The sequence below is a fragment of the Cyprinodon variegatus genome, unplaced genomic scaffold (genome assembly GCF_000732505.1).
Source record: "Cyprinodon variegatus isolate N-32 unplaced genomic scaffold, C_variegatus-1.0 Scaffold123, whole genome shotgun sequence".
Taxonomy (NCBI): Eukaryota; Metazoa; Chordata; class Actinopteri; order Cyprinodontiformes; family Cyprinodontidae; genus Cyprinodon; species Cyprinodon variegatus.
Window position 1 is genome coordinate 272,724 of NW_015150576.1, and position 24,723 is coordinate 297,446.

General features: G+C 37.9%; 1 protein-coding gene across 1 annotated transcript in view; it reads left to right on the forward strand.

Moving 5' to 3' along the window:
* Positions 1–24,723, forward strand: part of LOC107085391 (protein FAM49B) — a 57,335-nt gene that overhangs the window by 7,174 nt on the left and 25,438 nt on the right. Inside the window, exon 2 of the mRNA XM_015375680.1 lies at positions 16,711–16,805. The gene's annotated coding sequence lies outside the window, so the exon portion shown is untranslated. The remainder of the gene's footprint in view (positions 1–16,710; positions 16,806–24,723) is intronic.

Here is a 24,723-nt window from a genome sequence, read left to right on the forward strand (position 1 = left end):
CTTCCACCATAAAACGGGTGAATCCAGATGAAGCACCGAGTTGACGTCAATTAAGGGATGTTGCCTTATTTCGTTCTGGCCTGTAACTTTTGTCATGCCCCAAAAAATAAATACAGTTAATGCAGTGTTCCAGGCTGCATGGAAAAAGGGGAACATTTTCAGTCTTCCCAAGGATCCGAAGACTCGACAGGCATAGATTATTTTTTTCTATCAGAAGATCCCTGCAAAGTTTGATGCTCAGCTGTTCATTTGCGCTACGCATTTTACCGAAGATGGCTTTAAAAATCTTGGACGGTTCAAAGCAGGATTTACTAAACTTCTTTTACTGAAATGAGGGACTCTTCCGACCGTAAGGCCATCACAACTGCAAGCTGTAAGTATGATTCTGTCGCTAAGCTGTTAATAGCAATGCTAGCCTATCTATGGTGACCAGATTTGGGTTTCTGAAAAAAGGCTACCATCACCAGGTCAGGTTTGGTCGCTCCGTCCCCAGCTGCCAGGGTTCCTGGACCCGCCCCGGATCTCACGGCTCGGTTCTGCTGCACTGTAGTCGACCAAAACCCTGGACGATTTTGAAATTCCCCTCGCACGTTTTGTTTGATACGAAAAGTAGGACATGTCCGGGAAAAAGAGGACGTCTGGTCATCCTACCATATCAACAATTTGATGTTTCAGTGAGTGAGTGCTTGTTGCTATGATGCGTCTTTGCTCCGCAGCTTCGCTCGTTGTAAACCAACCAATCAGCGCACAGCTCATCTAAATATTCATGAGCATACCATAAAAGAAAGAAAACCTGTCATTTCATTCTGAGGCTTATAACCAGGCTTGCATTAGGGCTCATAGAACAGCAAATATGCCATTACCTGCCCAACCAATGTTACACACTCTATTCAGAGACCTTAAGGACCAAATACCCTATAGAATCATTCTATGACCCCTTTAATGGTCTCAGCTTGTGGAATGTTTCTACCCAATAAATGTGAATTATTATATTTTCTTCTCCATAAACTGTTTTCTGTATTTTTTTTGGCAGCCGAGGTTCTCCTCACATTACAGTGCTTCCAATGATTGGAAGACATGATGGTGCCTGACTAGTTCCCCTGTTGTAATATGTTGGACATGGTAAAACTTGTTGCTTGCTCTCTCATAACAAAGTGAGAATTCTGGATGATAGGCAGAAATTTTACCTTTCTCTTTTTTTTTATAGGTACATCTAAAGTGTCATAAAATGAATCTGCTGTTAAATGTTTTGTTTGTTCTGAGTAGGCCCTTTTTCTCCCTCCTTAGAAAAGGTTTTAAAGCAATTGTGAAATGACGAAAAAGGTTGTTCTGTTCACCTCCAAGCTGGAAGTCTCAGTCATGTACAGGTACAGACGTGTAGGTTCGTTTAGGCATGACCTTTTCTTGGAAATTAACGTTTATCCCATGCTGTGCAGCAACAAAGTGCAAAAAAACCCAACGACACTCAAAGAAATTTCGTGTGTGGAGATTTGCCCATCTTATTTTTCCTGAAGGGTTAAGATGGTAAAACTGCAGATGATGTCATTTCTGAAGCCTAGAAGGAGTGTTACTTTATGTTAGACATTTGGATATTTAGTCATCATGCGTTAAAAGAATCCAGTTTTACTTTTACACAAAACATTTAAAGAATGAACTGTTTGCTGCTACAACAGTTACCTACTTTTAGAGCCAATCTAATGTCTCTAATCTTCATTTTGTTTTTATATAAAGAAAAACCTTTATTGGTTTTATGGAGGTAGCACGGTGATAACAAGCAGATATTAGCTGGTTAATGGAGCCCTGTGAAAAATAAGTAATTTCCCTGCCACGCCGCTAGTAGGCAATTTTTTATTTGAAATTAAAAGCCATGCACATGCCAACAAATACTCTCTGCCTAATGAAGCATATGCCCTTGAACTCCGTTTAAATTTTTTTGGTGTTGTTACTAAGGCTGCAACTAACTATTATCTTGTAAATTCGATTAATCTGTCAATTATTGCTTTGATTAATTGATTGATAATTGAAACAGCAAAGTTTCATTAAAGAAGATTTTTTTNAGTTCTGGTTTTAGCATATTGGCAGACAAAAAGATTTAATCTTAAATATGGATCAGATTTAGCATCGATAGTGGATGATATCAAATAAAATTTTAGATTAGAAGCTTAGAATTTAGGATGCCATAAAAATTGATTTAGTCATATTACAGAGAGAACAAAAAACATCTGGAACCTGTTTCCAGATTGTACATTTTCAGGGAAAATGTTTGCTCTTATAGTGTAGACCAGAGGTCACGGTTTAGCGGACCGCGGTCCAGATCCGGACCTACCTACTGGCTAATCCGGACCCAACCTGATATAAATTACTGCATGTTGTCAGACGGCAGTGTCTAATTTCCATTGCGCCGCTTCTCCTGTGTGTACGGTAAAGGCTCTGGGACCAGGCTACATGTGATGCAAATTAACCACCAAGCTGTGTCAGTCATGGCTGCTACTGCTAGCTACTTTAAGATACTTCAGGCAAACCTGTGGCAAGCAGAGCGATGGGTGCTCAAAGATAACCCTCCGCATTTTGAGTATGTTTGGCTCAACCTTTTGCTGTGAAGATGGATTCCCCAACATGACAATGAAACAATGAAAAATAATTATCGATCCAGGCTCAAAATGAGCACCTTGATATGTGCTTGAGAATGGCTTTGTCTCCATTCAAACCCAGGTTTAAAGCCTAGCAGATCAGCCTAAAGCCCATTGCTCTCATTAAGCCTTAAAAAATGGGGAAAAAAAGATAAGAAATTGTCAGTTCAGATGTTTTATAAAATCTAGAATTAGGAAATTGTCTATATACCAAACTCCAGGTTTGTCGTTAAAAAAACACTAGATTTTAATATGGGAAAATGTTCTATTTTTTTCTTATATTTTTTTTGTATTTAAAAAGTCAATGTATAACATGGATGCATAAACACATAATTTTATTTCAGTGTTAAATTCTGTTTAAAGTAACAGATTATAATTAGAAATGTCTCTGGACCTTTATTGGTTTTTGATTTTCTTTATTCGGACCCCACTGATTTTTGATTGGTTACCCCTGGTGTAGACAACGAGTAGCAAACCAACAAAATGTTTGCATTTTCATGAAAAAAGATGGTGTCAAGATACCTTTGTCAGGCTCTCTGCTCTAGTAGCTAGCCTGTACTCTGGTTGTGGACCAGGGTGTAGTTATAAACTCTACTGCAGCTTATTTTCATTGAGAGAAAAGTAAAGTTTCTTCTTTTTTGGTAGCAATCTGAAATGCAGTGTGCAGCAACAAGTAGAGGAAGGGGCTACTTTATTCTTCATAAAGGTGGAGAAAACTTGGGTTACTCAACTCTTTTCTTTGGTATGTTGTCCAAACGACAACAATTCATAATACCTAAAGTGATACCGTACAGAAAGTCCTGACAAAAAAAAAATTGATTTGCACAACACAAAAGAATTATACAAAATAAAATGTTACAAAGCAGCAAAGCGGCGATCACAGAAAATGGCAAAAACCTGTTGCAAACACTAAAACGATGATAATGCATAAACATACACACACAAATGTATTTAAAGGCTACAACAATAAAAAAACTGCCACAAGATAAGAAAAGCTTCAAAGTTGCAGTGCATAATGGAAGTGCTTCAGACCCTTAATTAAGGCATAGATAAGATGCTAAAATAATTTAAGGCTGATTCCAAATTGGGCAAGTTGTGGCTCCTTTTCCTTCACCTTTCATTAGGTTAGCAGTATGCACACTAAAGGGGTTAGAAATATCATGCAAAGGATCGTAGGAATGGTTATAGCTACTAAGCCCAAAATAGGAGGGTCAGACGGTTCCTAAATGAAATATCAATACAAAGCATTCTGCTTTCTTTGTGTGTTTTGCGCATTGACACTATATATGATTTGCAGCAGGTTTTGTGTCTGCAGTGCATGTCTACTATGCTGCTCTCTATTTTCTGTGATTACTGCTATTTTTCTTTACATGTTTTTGTTTGTTCATCTAATTTGTGTTTGAAGGACTCTGAATTTCGCTGTGAAATCATAAATTTGCATGATGTTTGCTCGGCGACCATAATATGCAACTTTGAAATAAATTTCTTAAAAGCTACTTTAGCTCTCCATCTATGATGACCTTTTAGAAATGCCCTTTGTAAACCTAAAGTCCTAAACCCTTTTTTCCAAGAGCTTGTTGACTTTCTAGCTCACAGTAGGGGGTCCAAGACCTCCTTTAAACCCAGCCTATGTCACTGAGCTTTGTTCCTCAGGTTGGGTTACTGCAGTTATTCCTGGTATGACGATTGCTCCAGTGTCTGTTAGTATGCACTCCATCTCCAGCAGCAGCAGCAGCGAGGACACACCCCCACAGCAGCTACTAGAGCCCATGTTACACATTCAACATGTTTTAATTAATTCACTTTCTGTATGCTGCTTTATTTAAGGACTTACAGATGCATTAAAATAACAGTTTAATCACTCTTTATTTTTAGGTAGTCTGAGGTCTAAGCTTCTTATTCTGTTCAGAGGGGAGTTGTCTGCTCTGTAGTAAGTTGACAAAAGAACATGAACAGTTGTGTAACTCATGGCAGCCCCCCTCATTGATCTGTGGTTATGCTGCTTGTGCAGTTTTTGAGATTAACCTTCCCCGACTGATCTGCCAGTCTGTTCAGGACCCCACCCTGACAGAATTACCATTGGTTAATCCAGATTCGGATGCTGCAGTGTCTCTTATGTTCAGGAAAATTTCTCCTCTCTTAATTGTGGTTGCATGTTTGCTTTTGACTACGATCAGAGGTGGAAGAATGATATATGAGCCACCAGCGAGGGAAGCCTGCGGCCCCCGCTGCCAAATACATGAATGAGTTATTAGAGGGCAGAAAATTCAGGTTTGTAGCTTTAACATTTGCAGCTGGGTTTACTTCACTGTCACTTTGTTGTCATAGAGCTCCTCTCCGCCGTATTGGTTGTAAAGGTCTGCTGAAACATTTCTATTTATGATTCAAGCTCTGTTTCTACAAAGCTTCTAGTCTTGTTTTTACATGCTTATGTATGCTTCAATTCTTTTAGTCCTAAAGGGATTAACAGTGAAGTTTTGCTGAGTTCTAGTTCCCTTAAATGCTGAAGATGGATGTCCTATCCCCGCTAGCTGAAACTGAGGAAATCCATAGATCAGGTAAAGGCTTACCCCTGCTCAGATGGGCCCCGTGTTTTAGATGATTTTAAACATTTAAAACGGGCAAAGGCGCTGTGTTAAAAGGCTTTAGGGTAACAACAGCGATTACGTAATCCACAAGCACAGAGTTCTTTCTCCCAGAGCTGCAAGAACTTCATGATATCTTTGTTTTCTTGAAGCTCTGGTTTTCTAGTCCCTTTATAGCCTGATAAACCAGACTAAATGTGAGATTAAATGTGTAATTTGGTCTGGCCCCGATGAATGAGACATCGGAAGAATGGTGATGAGAGCGACCCGTTGTCTTTGCCGATTGGCCAACGCTTTGACCAATGAGTGCAACTTACTGTGATGTAGGAAGCGTGACAGAAAGCTGGTGGGGAAGTGTAAACAAACAGCCTGTCGGTAAAACGGCAAATGCATCCTTCTTAAAAATGAATGAGCGTAGCGCCTCTTCCTGCTCACGTTTCAATTAAAACCCCAAGTCTAATCCTTCCAACACTGATTCCAAAGCTGAGTTAAACGAGAACTGTTCAATAGTTGTTGCCATCTTCCTTGTTGTGTTTTCTCCAGTGTTGCGCAGCTTTGTGGTCCCGCCCTCAAAACCCCGCCTCGCTTTGCATCCAGAAATTCAAACCACATCTCTGCGTTGTGATTGGCCCGCCAGTTCTAGGGCCTGGGGCATTGATCAAGACTAGACCACTCACAGGCAAAAATTATTTTGGCCTTTGGCGGGTGGGGCTAGTTTACTAGGCTAGTTCCTGCAGCTTTTCCTTGGCGTATTTTCAGGGCAAATCTTTTTTCTGTGATGTCAGAATTATATGAAGGTAGAGAGTTAAAGTGTTGGAGGTTTGTGAGGACGTCCCTGGAGTTCTAAACGCAAATTTAGCTATATAGCCTATTGGCAACGTCTTTAAATTTAGTTCTATCCGGATGAACAGATCTTTGCCTTTTTAGGCAGAGAACAGTTGTCGGCATGGAGATGTTGTTTAATGTAACCACTAGGCCACCACTCATGTTGCTATAATGCCTTGATAATTTAGGCATTATGGCAAGGTAGGGAGTGGTGGCCTAGTGGTTAGGGCATAAGGCATAGGGCTTTGAACCCTGAGGGTGTGAGTTCGATCCCCTACTCCCACAGACTGCCACCTTGGGTCCCTGAGCAAGACCCTTAACCCCACACTGCTCCCGGGGCGCCACACTTTGGCAGCCCACTGCTCCCAAAAGGAGATGGGTTAAATGCAGAGAATTAATTTCGTTGCTCTGTACTTGTGACAGTGGAATGACAATAAAGTTGAATTCCATTCTATTCTATTTAGAGGTCCTGTTGGACCCCCCAAATTGTTTACAAATATTATGACCCCAAATCTGAGAAAGTAAAGCCCTAATAACAAATTTAATCCTGAATTTTAATACTCAAATTTGCTAATATTAAGAGAATATATAACATGTTGGGTAACTTCTAATTAAACTCATTTATTAGTGGCAGCTAGTGTATCATTAATGGTTGTATGGTTTGCTGTTTCTAAAATCATCACTCGGAATCAAAGGTAAAAAAAAGGACCCAAACATCTTTGTATAGTCAATATAGTCAATGAATCTCTTTGTGTTTTTCTCTTGGTTTAAAAGTCTGACCTCTTTAATACAACACTGCCTTTAGCAAACATTCTGACTTTTAAAGGTGTTTGGGGCAGCATTATGTTGGAGGAATTATTTGGTTTTTGGAGTGAAATATGGTGGGATGCATGAAGAAAACCTGTTGGAGTTGGATCTACGAAGCGTCGACTTAGGAGAGCTGAAAATGGAAGCATGCCATATCCTTCTCATACTCCTCAATCATGGACTAGTTTGATTCCATGATCATTCTGCAAAAAATACGCTGACATTTCTAATTGGTAACGATACAAAATATGGAAAGTTTAATTGGGCATGAAAGCCGTTTCAAGATAATGACAGTTTATTTTGGGCAAAAGTTTGTCAGGCATCAGCTTTTGATCCTGCAGGTTTAATCAGTTGAATCAGTGCTGTGGTGTGAAACAGTGTTTCCTCTTGTCCCTTATTCCTTGAAAGTCCACAGTATGTAAATAGACAGCCATTCTGATCCAATCTGTTATCCTTTTTACTAGGGGTGGGTATTGCCAAAGAAGTCACGATTCGATTCGAATCACGATTCACAGGCCACGATGCGATTCTATCACGATGCATCACGATACTTGAATTATTGCGATGCATTGCAATATTTTCTCCTCCATGTTTTGTTTTTGAATGACTCGGCACAGTATCCCGCGGCCGGAAATGCTTGTGACACAAGGCAGCGTGCGTCAACACATTTGCAGCGACATCTACTGTACTGGAAGTTGTATTACACTTGTTTTTGGCTGATGTTCGCCAACCATTCATGCAATTTTATTTATTCTTATTTTTTTTAAATTAATAATCGATTCTTGGCATCAAGAATCGATGCAGTAGATCACGAAAATTAGAATCACGATGCATCATCATCACGATTATTTTGCACACCCCTACTTTTTACTAGGGTTGTCAAAAGTATCGATACTCAAAAAAGTATCGATACTGAAACGTTGTATCCGGATACAATACTCATTTTCAAAAGTATCGAGTACCAGTCGCACCTAAACAGTCATTCATCTAAAGTGCAGAATAGAGGAAAATGCACTTTCTGAACACTGTGTGATCGAATAATTCTGTGCACTTATATTATATTAGTATTTTAATTATTAATCAAAATATTTCTGTTGAAATCTTATCCTTGTGGTATCGAAAATGGTATCGAGTATCGAATATTTTCCTTAGTATTGGTATCGAGTTGAAAAGTTTAGTATCGTGACAACCCTACTTTTTACTCTTTCTATTTGTTGGCTTTTGATTGAATGATGTGTCAGAGTTACTTTGTCATCTTCTGCTGTACAGAATAATTTGCTAATCCCCTGCTGTATTGTTCATAAACTGGGCATTTTCCCTCCTTATTTTGCTTTAATTAACCCATGCTGAGTGTTTTGCTATTAAATACGGGGAAAATACAGTTTGCTTTGCAGGGGTTCTTACTGCGGTTTGTGTGTATAGCCCCTGGCTGCTGTGAGAAATGCTGTTGATTCTTATCTGTGATGTGAATGAGTCAGTGTATTTGTGTGCATATGTGTGCGCCGGTTCTGATCTTTAGCCCTGGCACTGCTGGTAGACATTCCTCTCAACTTTCTCACTTCCGTCCTGTGATGTTGGCTTATCTAAATCTCTGAGCGTGCTTATAATGAGAAGAGGGCGCAAGGCTGCTGTGTTTTTGTTTTTTCTTATTTATTGTTGCAGACCCACTATTTGAAGGTTTGCTTTAGTGTTTAGCTTCTGGTTTGCAGCAACATTTTCACAGTAAATGTGGAAAGAAAGCATGGAGGACTCTCCATTCAATCTGCCAACATAGAGCTATAAATAAAATGACCTACCCAAAGGAAAAAACAAAAACCCACACCTTTCACAAATGCACAGAAAAACACTTCAGGGCTTCGCTTTAGAAAATATTCAGAGACTCTCTAGGTTCTCCTCCTCTCATACGCAAAGATTTGGTTTATTTTTATTCCACTGCTCAGTTTTGAACCAACGTCAACACAATTTAAAAATCACAAATGTGTTTTATGGTAATTTTTTTTTTTTTTTTCTACTGCCATGTTTAACCAGGCATGTTATCTTCATGTGGCCGCCCACATGTCAGTGGACACAAAGAGCAGGCGTGCTGCTGCAGATGGTAAATCAGCATGGTGGAAATTCAGACACTGTTGCTAAGCTGCCCCCACAGCAAACCTCCATACACTCGTAGTGTTAAAACTCTCACACACTTTACATCTGAGGTGTGGCTTTGTTTCACTTCAGTCTGCACTGTGCTGGCATGTTACAGACTGGCTTCTTTAATGAACCACGCTGTGCTCTGCCCTACACACACGTTGCCACCCTCAGTAAGGACGTTTTTTTTTAAAGGGGAAAAAAAAAAAATCTTACTACTAATATTACTATTAACAAGTTGAAAAGGAATTAGATCATATAAATTTATTTTTGAATCCCCTCTATTAACCCTGCTTATCCAGTTAGAGAGAACTTTGTAAATGCATTAACTTTAGCTAGTTTACCAAAGACCCACAGTATCACAGATCCTCCACCCTACTGTACATTGGATTTTCCGTGCTTTACCAGTTTTATCTTTTGTTTTATACCAAACCATGTTTTTGTGGTTGAAATTCTCAATTTTAGCAAACAAGAGCTAAAAAAAGACAAAAATACCGTAATTTTCGGATTATTAGCCGCACCTGAATATAAGCCGCAGAAGCTAAATTGCATGATTTGTTCATATACAAGCCGCACCGGACTATAAGCCGCAGGTTTTTTTATGTTTAATGTCCGTCTTTCTCGCTGTCGTTCTGTCTCGTACCACTCGTGGTAGAAGTCTGCTTCCAGAGGACCTCCGCATTACAGCGTGCGCAGCTACCATACTTGTGTGTTGAAGCAAATGTGACGTCAACATGGTGGATAGTAAAATCCATAGATTTAGGTATTACCCTAGTGGCCGTTAGCTGTAAAAGTCCATAGATAAGCCGCATTGTTATATAAGCAGCAAGGTCGAAAAATGGGAAAAAGTTGCGCCTTATAGTCCGAAAATTATGGTACTATAATCTTGTACATTATCTCTTGTGCCAATAAATGTTAGCTTTCCTTACATGCTCAGTTTGATCATCTTCTTTCCTAAGCTTTTCTTTACTAATGCATTTATTTCATGTAACTTTCACATATGATTTGCCTCTGTTTTTCTCAGAATGAACTATATAAATATGATTTTTTTAACACAGGTTGACTTTTACTCCCCTGGCAGGCCACATTAATAATGTGCTGGAGTCTGTTTCAATTAGCAGGTTTCCTGAAAACTCTTTAAGTTTTTTAAACTTAAAATCAGGAAAACTGGTTTTCCCGTTCACAAAGATAGTTTACTTAACCTCTTTTTCAGCCACGATAGTAACATTTTCCCCAGAGCTAACCTGGTTAGGAGCAAGTTTAATTTATTAAACTCCATGTCCTGTCTCTGCTCTCCTCACTTTGTTTTATTTTCTGATTTATTCAGATTTTTGTCGTAGCTTTGTGCATAAAAAAAGATCCATTAGACGCATTAGGTTTTAAAAACAAACATTGCATGTCCGTTTGACAAGGATCCTATTAAAGAATGAAACGATTTTATTCCCGATTTTAGGCTAGATCCATTTAGAGTTAGGAATTTGAATCTGAGTTTGGTAAACCTGCTTCGTAAAATCGATTCTATCAAATCTCTTTGGAGAAAAAAGGGGCATATAGATTAACTTTCCGAGCTGATTGGGCAAATTAACACCTAGTGCCCTAACAAGAAATGGAAAATGTCCTAAGCAGCCGACATGAAACCACAACACCTCATAGAATTACTTTACGCTGAATTTGCTTATGCATAGAAATGACAGTAAAAACCATCTTGCGACTCCTTGCTTGGTGTTTCATGACCCCCCCAGCGGGTCCTGATCCCCACTTTAGAAACCTCTGCTATCAGATTGAAAAACAGAGTGACGTCATTCAGTGTGTTAGGTATTCATGTCACAAAATACTGTTTGGATAGCAATATTTGTAGCTTTATAAAGTCAATGTGGAATAAAATCTTTGTTTAGTAATTTAGACGCTCACAGCAGCAGTTTCTCACACCTGATCAGAATGAGATTGCCTAACATGCTAAAGCTCACAGATGATAAAGAGGGAAAAGAAGAAAATGGGCAAATATTGCACCTGATATAATCTCTGGAATGTCTTATAATATCCTTCTTCATTCTTCGACCAGAACTGTTCTATAAAAGATAGACACTATTTTACTAACTTGACTCAACAGTAAGGAAACACCGTCCTTATAGGACTGATAGGCTTCAGGCTTTTATCTTCTCCATTTGCTTTCATTTTGCATTTTATCTTTGGCAGATGAGCTTTCCATACACGCTTATGTAATGCTTGGTCAGGATTATGGTTTCCATTTTTAACTGTGGTGTTTATTTAAAGAAGGCTGCTTCTATTGATATACAAAGATTACCATAATTCTTCGCACCCCTTGAACATTTTCATGGTTTCTCATTGTAAAACCAGCAACAATGCATCCTACACTGATTTTATGATAAATACCAGCAAAAAGTGGTGCATAGCTCAACAGTAGAAATAACTGACATATATTCAATATTCTTTATATCTTCACCCTGTTTTACACTGAGAGACAAAATGCAACACAACCTTTAAAACCCTCTTGAATTTTTAAATGTAGTCCATCTGTATTTTTCTTTTACCCTTGACATAAATACAGCCATTCAGTGAAAGATTTAGAGGTTTGATGGAGAAGATTGATGGAAAAACAGCTTCCTGAAGACCAAGGAAGGCATGAAATGGACCAAGGACCAAGTTGTAAAACAAAAAATGTGAAAAAGGGTGATTTCCCTTAAAACTTAATCTGTTTTTTTATAATTTTTTTTCCTCATTAGGTCTTATAATTAAAAGGTCAAGTGATGTTGCACTTAAAAGCAAGTTTATTTTTCCATTGTCCCAGAGGGGACAATAGAAAAATTGAATGGACAAGAAGTGATAGAATGATTTCCCTCTAAGCTATGGAGGAATCAAATTTTTATTGTCATTACACTGTCAAGTAAAAAGCAATGAAATTCACTCTCTGCATTTAAGCCATGTTTTCTGGTGTCTAGAGTTCTGATCACATAGGTTGGCATCTGAAAGCCTGCATGCACACAGGCTGCCTGTGTGGATCCAAGGGCACGTTGCCATAGAGACTGAGTTTTGTATTCGGTGACTTTCTGCACATGCAATGAAAAGAAAGTGGAGAAATTAGACTTTATGATTATGCTGTGTTTTATTTTGTTTTTTTTGTCCACGAAAATATAAGAAATGGTAAATAAGTAGTGGTATTACTTTTGAAATGCAGTATAAGTATTTTCATTCCAATTTACAAAAGCAATGAGCAACTAATAACACATTTTTTGGAGGGACCTCAACACTCACCAAGACATGGCTGTCCACCTAAATAGTCAGTTCAGGGAGGGGAGCGCTAATCTGGTGAACAGCCAAGAGGCACCGTGCTAACTCTGGAGGAGCTGTAGATTTGCAGCTTATCTAGAAGAATAAATGAACGGATTAACTCTTAGTTGTGCACTTGACAATCCATTATGGATGAGGTGACAGAAGAAAGCCCTGAAAGCACTTTAGAGGAAAGTGCTAACAGGTGGAAGAAGCCACTCTGGCCATATTTGACCAAAACTGATCCACATTGAAATAATTGAGCTGGTTTAAAGACCAACACTGCACATCTCCCTAAACATCCTTTCTCTAGCTCTATGGGAACACTAAAAGGGCATTTCTGGTACAAAATTAGTTGGAGCTTGAGAAAGGGGTAAGGACCATAGCAGTTAAAAATAAACATTTAATGGTTTACTCACCATCTGTCTACAAAGCCTATTGACAATCTGAAAGATTGGAAAACAATTGTTCACGGTTATTTTCGCTTTTATCTGATTAAGGCTGAGCTGTTTTAAGAAGAAAATAGGGCTCACCTTAAACAACCTCCAGCCAGAGGTGGATGCAACGTTGGAGTAGGGACTAAACTCATGTTTTAGGTTTTAACTTTTAAAACTTTCCTGCATAAACTGCATAGAGGATTGTGGTTAAAGTGTGTTGACATGAGAAAAAGTAGGAAGACTCTTTGCAAGGCATTGTTGAAAAATCTGTCAAAACACTCAAGAGAGGAGGATATTGCTATACATATTGTAGTGTAATTTAAAACTGATAGATAAAATCTTTTTTTGTTTTGTTTTTCTAAAAAATCTGTGGTATATGGATAAAAGGTGGAAAAGTAAAAAAAGAAAAATGTCAAAAGTAATCCTGAGGCATAGCTTGAGGATAATATTAGGTCTGCAGGGAGATCTGACTGTTTAAAAACACGTGTCTGTTCAAAGGGATGTGGTCCGTCATTTGGTGCAGTGTAAACCATGCTCATTGTGTATCGGCTTACTGCTCCTGCAAACACCACCGCTGAGATCATCGCCTTCAATCTGTAGCTGCTTTGCATTCATATATACCAAGGAACCACTTGCAGAAATCTCTTGAGTTTCTTTGCTTGAGAATTTATTCCTTTGCTTCTTTAAAACAATTTATTGTGAAGTAATTTTTTTCCAGATTTTTCTTGCTGCTAATGTTGTGCTTTTTTTTTTCATGTCTGGTTTTTAATTGTAGCTTTAAGGTATGAGCTGAACTGATTCACATGCATAGGCATCAATGAGCTCCTCCCTGTTGGTCTTGATGAATGAGCACAGTTTTTAGGATGGCATGAACCAGCAACCTTGGTGCTGATCTCCATTTATTCACTGGATTGCTGATAGCCCCCCCAAAAAAGTGAAGCCACCAGCCGGCATGTTGGTACTCCTCACTCCCACGGAGAGAGCATTTGACTGCAAAAACAAGCAGTTTGCCAGTTGTGGAAAGAAGTTTCAAATGTAATTTTACAGTCTGTGGATGTACTAACCAAGAAAATCTATATTTGATGCCCTTTGGGCAAGTGACTTTCACATTTCATTTGCCCAGAAACAATTTTTACTTGCCCAGTATAATGTTTGATAAATATAGTTCCTAATGTTCATTTTTGTATATATATCAATGAAACATGTTTGTTTTTTAAATGTTTTTTGTAATTCAGTATTTCTTAAGTTTCCAGGTTCCTGGTGTGTATATGCATGCGTCAGATAATGAACTCAAGCCTACATTACCGTGTTAACATGCTTTTCAATCCTTCCTGCACATTCTTTTCAAACTAAACTTTGCTTTAAACTGTTGTGTGCTTGGAAAAATATAAATCGTAATGTTAAAAATCTAAAAAAAACTTGACAGGTCAAAAACTATAGATAAATCACAAGACAGAATTCAATGTCACAAATGAATAACTTTTATTTTAGAGTCACGGTATGTTTATACAAGATAATACTATTAATATAATGTGACTTTTCTAGAGAATCATTATACATAGTTATTTTATACAGGGTTTCCACAGTCTTACATAATTTCAGAATTCCCTGACTTTTAACCGACTGAGGATTAGTTTTCCCTGACAAAATAAATGCAGCCGTTTGTCGTTTTGGCAACTACATCAAAATTACCGCTAGGTGGACAAAAATCACGCCATCTGGCGGAAAATCATCCGGCTTTTTCAAAGCACGCGAGAATGTGTACAAAACAACAAAAATGGCGCCTGCAACGCTTCTGGGTCGTTTTCATAGAATGTCGTGATTTTAAAGTAATTTTGAGTGATAAATAATTTTTTTTGCGATCATTGCCCTTGCTCGGCGGCCAAATGCAATGAAATTTGTACTCTCCCAACAATAAAAACTACTTGCCCCGGGAGATCGGGCGATGGTTAACATCGAGCCCTGCTGTAGCATTAACAGACATCTACTTGTAATTCAGTCTTGATGTGAAACCTTGAAATTATATGTAATATGTATTTACCATATAATGTACATCATCAATTTAGCACTGTTGGCTCATCTGTATAATTGCTGTCCATTAATGCATTCATTTTGTTGTGATGTATTTGTATAATATGTTACATTACATGGTTTATAGACTTTATTAAATTCATACTGTCTATGCAATCTGATGTCTTTTTTTTCTCATAAAATACAGTAATCTTATGCTATGAAACAGCAAATGTGTTTCCAAGTGATGAATTAATCTTTATTTTAGTAAGTAAAAGTAAGTAAGGCAAAGTCTTAAGCCCCGCTGAATATGAGAACATGCTCGTTGTTCGATGCTATAGCGCACGTATTGTTTACAATGCGACCGGTCTTACTAGGGAGTACCAATATGGTGGCTGGTGGCTTCACTTCAACCCGGTACTACCGACCCGCTATCATCAATCCAGTAAATAAATAGAGATCAGTGGTGCTGTGCAGTTAAAAAAGCTCACCTTGAATTTATGATTTTAGAAACGTATGCCTCATTTCAATTATTTTTGCATTCGACCCACAAAATTGTGCCAAAGTCGACTCATGACCCAAATTATTGGTTGTTTTCAAACATTTCTGCAAAATCAGTTAAACCTGGGTCTAATAACATACAAAATCAATTTTAAGTGATGCTTTCATGCCTTTAAGAACTTTAATGTTTGTTTTTCGGTTTAATTTCTGAAGTGGATATCAAGACTGGTTGATCAAGTGGGGTCACGACCCCAACTGTAGGTATCAGTAACTTATTTGATGCATTTACTTTGTAAAGATTGTAGTAGTTGTTCCACATACAAATGTTACTTTTTGTGTAGGAACTAAGAAATTGTAGTAACTTCGTAATTTCCTCTCCTGTGTTTAAAAAAAAAACATGGCTATACATGCCCCTTAAATGATCTCATGCATGGCTGCTGGATGCTCTAATCAAAGATGGTATCATCTGTATTAGTCTATTTCTAGTTTTGGCTGATCAGCAATCAGCCACTATTCGCATGAGAATCCGGTCATATCTAAGGAAACGTACAGTTCAAGGAAATTTGCTCTGTGTCTTTCAGAGTTGAAGGGGGGGAAAGTTGTCTGTGTGGAAGTCAGTTCTTCCTTTTTTCAATTGAAGGGTTTTACGTAAATCGGGCTTTAGTTGCCCAAGGATCTGACTGCTGCTGACATGCTGTCTTAAAGCACGCTAATATGCTGAGACTCTGCTCCACATACTGTAGACTTAACCTCTGTAACCTCATGTGCTTAGTCAGGCAGTGGGAGTGTGTCGCGATGCATAGCTGACTCCCACGTTGCCCCACCTCAAATGGCAGCTATGCCTGCTCAGTTCCGTTGGGTTTTGATCAAACCCCGGCCTCCTCTAGCTTCTCCCATCCATTCTCTCTGACTCTCTCCTTTCATATCGTTCGGTTATGTCACTGGTTTCCGTTTGTGCTTGCTTGTTTTGGGTTTGAAGTTTCAGGTTTTAAAGTCTAGTCACATTAGTGCTTGACTGGTTACTGATCATTTACATGCAGGAAGAGGATGGGGCTAACAAAGTCCACATTCTGAGCTGCAAAACTTGACAAACACTCCTGAGTCTTAAAAGTATTTTCACATGTTTTAATTGGTTATTTATAGATGTAAACGTCAGCTGTGCGAGTGCTCTGCGTCGTTGCTCTCTTACAGCAGGAAGCATTGAGCCTGTAGAAACTCTGTGAATCAGAGGAAGTAATGCACAAAAGGACTCACCCGCCATGTGCTTTCTGCAAGTCTCTTTGCTCTATAGGAACCGTTAAGACCTTACTCTTCCAACAATTCTGGTCGTGTTTTTTTTTTTTTTTGCTGAGAAAACTGAATGTATTTAGAAATAATAGGTGTTTAAAGACCCATTTTAAAATTGCTGCTTTTTTTAATTTAACTATTTTTAAAATTAATTTGAGTGTTTCTTTTCTTTCCTTTTAGTTTAATATTTTTCTCCCTTCCATTCTACAGAAGCTGAAATCCGCTGGAAGGACTGTTAACAGAGGGGCCACCTCCCAGGCCGGGCTTCCCTGCTCCTGACTGCCCGTCGCATAACTCCACAGCTGGTAAGGCCCTCTGCTGTCCCCCTCTCTCTATTTGTCGCATCAAATATCCAGACCTTTGCAAAGGTTTTATTACCTCTTTGACTTTTTCACATCCTTTTTTAGGGCTGGGCAATAATTCAGTATCAATATAGAGCTCAATATTCATTTCCTGTATTTCAATATTTAATTTAGAGCCTATTAGGGCTGGGCGATATGTAGAAAATCTAATATCACGATATATTTGGGCTATATCGCGATATACGATATATATCACAATATGTTTAAATTACCTTCAAAAACAATAGAGTTCATAAAATAGCACTGATATACTCATTCAAATGTTTGGTTTCATAGTTCATTTTATTTAATTTTATTTTAACCAGCTCAGAGCTTTTTACTAATAATTCTGCCACATTATGTCTTTGGGTGTTAGTATTAGACCTTTAGCAAGATCCCAGCAACCAAACAGCAAACAAAGCAAAAACATGCAATACTATATAAAATGTAAAGTAAAAAAGGCCCTTTTGTGCATAATGAAAGAAATTGACTTAAAATTACAAAAAAAGTGCAAATGCCAATCAAAAAATTACAGCATTATCAGAGCATCTCCAAACTGTTTGTTTTCCAGCATCTTTACGTGAATTTTAAAGAAGCACAAAAATTTACTAAATTTAGAACATTGCCAAGTTTAGAGAACGCCCGCAAAACCTCTGAACAAGATCACCTGACAGGTATTAGAGCTTCTGAAAAACATTTAAATAACGTCATAAATAGTGTCTGTGATTTCCCTCCATCTCTTCTTTTTTCTCTCATATGGGATCGCTTTTTCAAACAACGAAGCCAACATCATCGGATTCACAGCTGATTTATTTCACTTTTTAATCGGTGTGCGGGGAGACGCTGACATGCAGAGTTTACAACATTCTTCATTTTGCAGCGGATGACTTTTCAGGTGGTGGAATAAATCTGTACTGCTACCTTTTGCACCAATGGTTTTGCAAATTAGGGCCTTTTGTTCTACGTCCTCAGCTGTCACCATATTTTGTTTGCCGGTTGCTGCAGTGGTGCGCAGAAAATAATCCTGTTTGGAGGATGGGTTAATGATGCATTCAAAGTGTGTGGGGATAAATAAAACTCTCAGTGAAATAGATGCAGACGGCTTAATGTGGTCATGTGAATATGTAATCAATGTCATTATAAATGTCATACGTGGGAAAACTCATGACACATCGAGTATATTCGATACATCGCCCGGCCCTACAGCCCATGATTCCTAAAGGTGTGAAGTGACAAGAATTTGTTGATTTGATTCGTATCATAACACCTGTGTAATGATATGATTAATCTCAATGCATTAACGAAGATGATGTATTGTGATTTGTATAATAATATAGCTGCAGAAAACCTCAGGGGATCTTACTGTAGCAGAATAACAATATAAGAATGATAATCTCTCTTTTGTGCCTTGCCATCTAAGGCCTGGGGGTTAAGAGTTATATAAAAGTAAGACAATGAAATGGATGTTTGCCGATTAATTATTATTTTCTTTACATGTAAGAACCATTTGTCCATATATTTCAAATTAATCTTATGAAGTAATGTAGAATTTACAGCAGCAGTAAGTTGTACGTTAGCTAAGGCTAAGATGTAAAGGAGCAGAGCACAAACTCGTCAACAACCATATTAATACCTACGCCAAGAACGTTATGTTTTTAGGAAGTTTTGTGTCCGTTTTTACTGTCTGTGAACAGGATAACTTAAAAAGTTATGGACTGATTTTAATGTAATTTTTTATCAGAGGTGTCTTGGATGCGAAGGACCAATCCATTACATTTTGGTTATGATTCAGATCATAATCTGGATGCAGGATTTCTTTTAAAGATTCTCTAACATTGTGAGATAGGGATATTTTGGTGGAACAAGCAGTCCCCCCCCCTAAATTACAGGGTGGCATTAGTGACTACTGACAGCCTCAGCATCGTAGGTATTTTACCAAAGACAAAGAAAAGACAAGGGACAATGGTTGGTTTGTTAGCAGGATCAATATAAAGCTGATTAATGGATTTTACCAGAGGTGGTTCTCATGCCAAGGAATGATTTATTTAAATTGGTAATGATTCAGATCATCTGCAAGTTTTAGCTGTAGTTGCAAGCCACGATTTGGTGCAAAATTATCTGCTTTGCTGAGGTCTTTTCTATTATTATGATCTGTGTGATTTGATTAATTCGGTTTGACGGAACAGATCCTTGCTGTGCTAATGATTTGGTCCATGCTAGGAAACCTTACTACAGTTACCATTCACTGGGCCCAGAAAAAAACAAACAAAAAGGAAACAGCGCTGGGATGGGTTTTGGTTATTAAAGATGAGAAGTGCAAAATAAAACAAGCCTTTATTGAAAAACAGAACAAAATAGGTCAAGACTAGAGCAGGCGGGAAGCTGTAGCAATAGTGAGGGAGAAATCTTAACTGGATGACTTAGAACGGAGGTCTTCAACAGGGGGTCCACGGCCCTTAGGGGGTCCACGGAGGTACTGCATGGGGGTCGCGAAAGTTTTGGTTGATTAGACTTTTATTTTTAAATTCCCCCTGCAATTTTTTCCACGAATTGAAATGTCTTTAAATCCACATTAACATGAATTCAACACACTGTAGTAAACAGATAAATGGAGGCAGAAGATGTCTTTCAGTCATCAATGCACGCATTTAGCGACACACAGGAGCTCTTAAAGCTGGGTACTGTTTCATTCACAACACCTGTCCCATCAACCAGGAATCAAAATCAGAAATACTTTAATAAGTCCAGGGTGAAATTACTTTGGTTACATTACTCCATCTGTAATAGTGACTATAGAACCAGATTGATAGAACACAATTTTATACTATGTCCCCGCTCCATCTCTCCATCAGTTTGGGGGTCCTTGGCCTGAAAAACCTTGAAGACCCCTGACTTAGAAGAAGAAACGCTGCCTACTGAGTAAACAGATGTTTATCCAAACAGATGCTTTATTAGTTTGTGTTTTCAGAACCAGTTATGAGTAGTTGTGCTGATTTATTATAGTGTTTGTTTTGGACGTAGTCTTTCAGGCTTTGGCCTGTCTGCTCATTTTGCACATATGAAAGTTGGTCATGGCGAAAAAACAAGAACTCTGAGGAGGAAACAAAGAAGACCCCTACATAAGAGGAGAGAGAGAATATCAATTTGATAAATGTTCATTTTTATCTGTTGATCTTTATATAGTTGTTTAAAAAAACAACAAAAAACAACCCAAAAAATAATGTACGGTAATGGCTTAGAAGTTTCATAAAATTTGCAAAATGATTTGCAGACATTGTTACAGACACCTGTTGCGGTCACCTTGGCAGTTTTTCTGAGGCGTTCATATTTCCTATATATAATTGTTGCAATCATGTCAATCAAAATGAAAAATATTTTGGAGCCGTATCGCCCTGCCCTGTTGCATTATAACCACCAACCTGGCAGTATTTAATGGCATTCAATGTGATTGACCAACGCAAAGTTATAAAAATTTGGGGGGAGGAACATTTCACAAAGCTCCTTTCTGAAAAGTGTGGGGTAAATTTATATTTTGCATCTTTTAAACATAAATGCAACATGTAGCTTTTTTTGACCTAAATGCTAGATGCTCAGCTAGATGCTAGTAGCGACAGGCCTTCATTAGGCAGACATGCTGGTTGGGTCAGGATTGATGCCTGGATTAAGTGTAATAAATACAGTGTAAGATGCATTAGTATTTGACATGTGTGGGTTAAACCAAATTTATTTTAATAATAAGAAAAATATCCTCTATGAATATCAAAGTATTAATACAGCTTTTCACCTATAAGGAACCTATAATCTACAACTTATTGGAATAATGCAAAGAAAAAGCAAGTTGTAATGTTCTGAACTGTCTGCACCTGCAACGGTCTTGATCTATTCATGCAGTACGGTTTCTTCTTAAAAGAGCTTATCTACCATTTGCATGTCTCGATTTTATTAGGAAATGCAAAGTTTGACCGAGAAGCTAATTTTATACTGCTCTGTTTTAAGGCCATGCTATCTTGTATACATCTACTTTTATTTGTTTACGTATCTATTTATATCCAAACACGTAGCTCCGTGGCGTCCTGATTTGAATAGACCGTGTGCTGTGAATAGCCAATGATTGCGTTATTGCTCCATTTTTTCCCCTCTTTTGTTTCAGTTTAGGTCATGGAGCATGTGGTGACTAGGACTATGAATAGGAGTTTTATATTAAAAGTTTACCCAGTTATTATTTTTGTTTGCCTTCCTCTGAGAGGTTTCCATTCTGATGCAAGCTCAGAGTTATTTATGGTTGCTTCATAACAATGTAAGAAGTGTTGGCCTTCAGTTTTTCCTTTTGGTTTTTTTTTTTTTTCTGAATTTGCTGCATATCTTAGAAACAGTTTTGTGCACAAGAGACATTTAGAACAACCATTTAACCTAAGAGACCTGTGGGATGGAATATCCTCCACCCCTTGGAAATAACGTCTAAATGCATGTCTTAAGTCTTCCGTTAGTCGACTATGATGGTAAAAAGTGGCCATGGAACTTTAATGCAACCAGCCTCTCTGATCATCCTGGTAAATTAATGAGGGAAAACTCAGCAAACATAACCCACAACATGATAAACCGCCTTGGAGAAATATTACTCCTTTGGAATCCTTCCCAGCTAATAAACATGATTTGTGCCGAGTCATTTCACAATTTGAACAAGCAGCTTTCAAGATTAAATACCTTCATTTTTTTTAAAGAAACCCCTCCAAAAATGTATCTAAATTTATATTTAGAAAACGATTTGCTGAATGTGAATTTTACATTTTGATGTGGATGTTTTTTGACTCCTTTTAAGGCTGTTATTGCAGGGCAGTGTACCCTCCCTCCCCTTTAACAGTTTGCTGATTTATCGTGTTTGTAAGGTTCCTGAACATGAAGAATATAGCTTTAATGCTTTCTAGTTGGTGTTCAGATCAGGCCACAGCACAGAGACACTGTAGTTAAAATGGGTATAAAGCTCAGGTGTCAGTAGTCGTATTATTAGACTTGGTTCTGGCTATATAATTCAGTGACTACAATGTTTTACTCCACAGAACTTAAATGATTATTTTCTCTTGATTTTTAGCATAAAAAACACTTTAAGTTCCACAAAGCTCTAGTTAAGTTATTATTATTATTTTCTCTTTTGTCTCTTCAGGAGGGATGGTGTTAAATTCAAAGCTATGATTGAATACAGCTGATTGAATATAGCTTTATAGATTATAATTCAATGTTTTTTTGTTGCTCTTTTGCCATTTTTAACAATTTGAGATATTGATTAGTAGTTGATTGCAGAATTTTATTCAGTTCAATTCAAACAGTAAATATTTTTTAAATATCGTTTTCCCCTATTGGTAACAACCAGACAGTGAAGCTCAGTTTTATTTGTAAACTTCTCAGAGCTCTTTCTGTTTCCTGTGTTAGTGACAATAATAAAGACATGAATTTCAATATTACCTTAAACCCTTTGCTCCAACATCATTTCATACTAGTATGAATTAACATTTGTCGTTGAGGTTTTTATGGAGACTTGTGAAATGCTTCCAGGTAAGGGCCTCTCTGAGTTAAATTACAACTCGGCGCAACTAAAAAGCCTTGCTTTATCTCACTGAAGTCTGAAGCTCAGCTGCATGATTATCAGCACAGATACAGTAACACTATTATGCAAGGTAGCCATTGGTGCTTTTACGGTTATTATAGGCTTAATGTGCAGCAGTGTGGGTGTATGTGTAGTGCTGGCTGAGGGAAAGAACTGTAATGTTGGCCATAAAAAAAGAGTTGAGTAATGTAGGTGCTTCCAGCTTCCTGTTTCCCCATCAAGGCCGAAATGTTTATGCAGCTACAAGGCGAAGGGTCACAGTTGACACAACAAAACTGCTCTATATTTGTTGGTTAAAAAGAAAGAATGTCATCAAGTGATTTTTGAATTATTTTTTACAAATTCTTATGCTTCCCAGTTTCCCAGCAGTTCTCACAGGTTTCATTTTTTAAATCTTAAATATAGTTTTACATCAAATTTCCATGTTTTCTCCACAGTTCTTAGGTGGGTAAATAAATGAATAAATAGATAGTGGATGAATGGACAGAAAGGTTGGTTGATGATTAACAACATTTTTTTCTTTTTGTTTCATGATTTAAAAACATGACAGACATACTTAGAAAAACTAGCTTTGATTTCAATCATCCTTTCTGTTCGTTGACCTGAATTTAAAGCAAATCCAACCATGGAACCGTGCTTGTAAAACAGGTTTGCAGGCTATTCCACCGTAAACAATCAAAAATGAGACTCAGCATGTTTACAGCTAGCCGTATTACAGTTATGAGTACACATTTAGGAACTGAAAGTGATGAGCTGATGTCACTGTAGAAGCCCAAGAAGTGCATTAGTTAAAAAAACAAAAAAAAACTAAAAGATACTCAAAAATTTATATCTTAAATAGAAAATTTGATTGATAGTATATAGATAATTAAAATAACTAATGGTCTAAGTGTGGATGGACAGTAAACTGAGTGGATGAATGTGAATGAATGCATGTTGTTTTGGATGATCGGATGAAAGGACAGATACGGATGGATAGATGTTTGGTTCTGTTTACAGCCATCCAATCATGTCCCCGTTTGCACGTTTTCCCATCCTTGTATTTCCCTCTGCGTCTCCTTGGAAATAGTTACCATGACATACAGCCGTCATCTGATTGGCTAATCTGTACTCCTGGAATGCTGCCTGGTTCTGACAGCAGAGCCTCAGGTGCTGCTCGGCTGACAAACTCAGTCAGCGTATGCCCATGTGTGACCCAGCGTGGTGTGTGTGCATGTCTTTATAGGCTAACGACATGCTCAGATCCATTCACTAAAATAGCACCGATGAATGGCGAGCAGTTTAAGTGAGCTGATGGTGTGCGACCCTGTGGCGGGGCACAGGAACCAAATATGAGGCGCATTATTCATGGAGAATGGAGCTTAGTTAATGCATCAGCCTTTGTGAATAGATGCAGGGTGGATTAGGTTGGTAAACCAAGGGGGAGGTGTAGGACAGTGTTATGCTCTTCAAAACTGGTCTGATACTGCCTCCAGCTGGTCAAGTCTTGAAATGCTCCTTCTAAAAAAAATGTATATATTTTGGTAAAATAACTGGCTTATATTAGTCTGAGTCAGGAATGAAGAAAAAACAGAGAGGGATAGATATGGTAGTAAAAAAGAAACATACTTTTTATTACAGAGCTTGACTCAGCAGCCTCCACACACTGAAACCTGAGACGATGCGTCTGAGTGCTTGTATATGTAGAATGGCTTGTTATGTCAGCTAAAAGCTCCTAGCTTCTCCTCACTAATCAATTATTTATACCTTTGGGGGATTGACACCGTGTAACTTCCCGTCCAGGTTTCCGTAAGGCGCTTGCAGACTGCCAATCATTTCTGCATAAGGGACTGTATAGAAACTCAAAAAAACAATGATGAGAATTGAGTGTATCTGTGCTTGTCCTGTGAGTGAATGATCAGAAATGCATCTTAGTTTTAATCTGAGGATTCTAATTAGTTTACACTGGGTCCCTAAATATACTTACACAAATAAGACTTTCCATCTGGAGAAAAATATACAAAAAGACAATGCATATAATGTATTACCGTATTTATTTCTCAATCTGTTTATTTAAAGGTTGATTTAATGTGTTCAATCCATTCCTCTCTCCCAACTTGGATGATCAAATATATTTTGCAAAATTATCTTAATATTGTACTAAAATATGCAAATCATGAAGAACTGCCAGTAAGTATTGGCTAATTATTTATGTACCTTGCATTTAGCAGGTCAGGGCATTGTTTTATATTTGAACAGTTGTTTTCACGCAGCACAAAAAGGATTAAAAATAAGAAAACA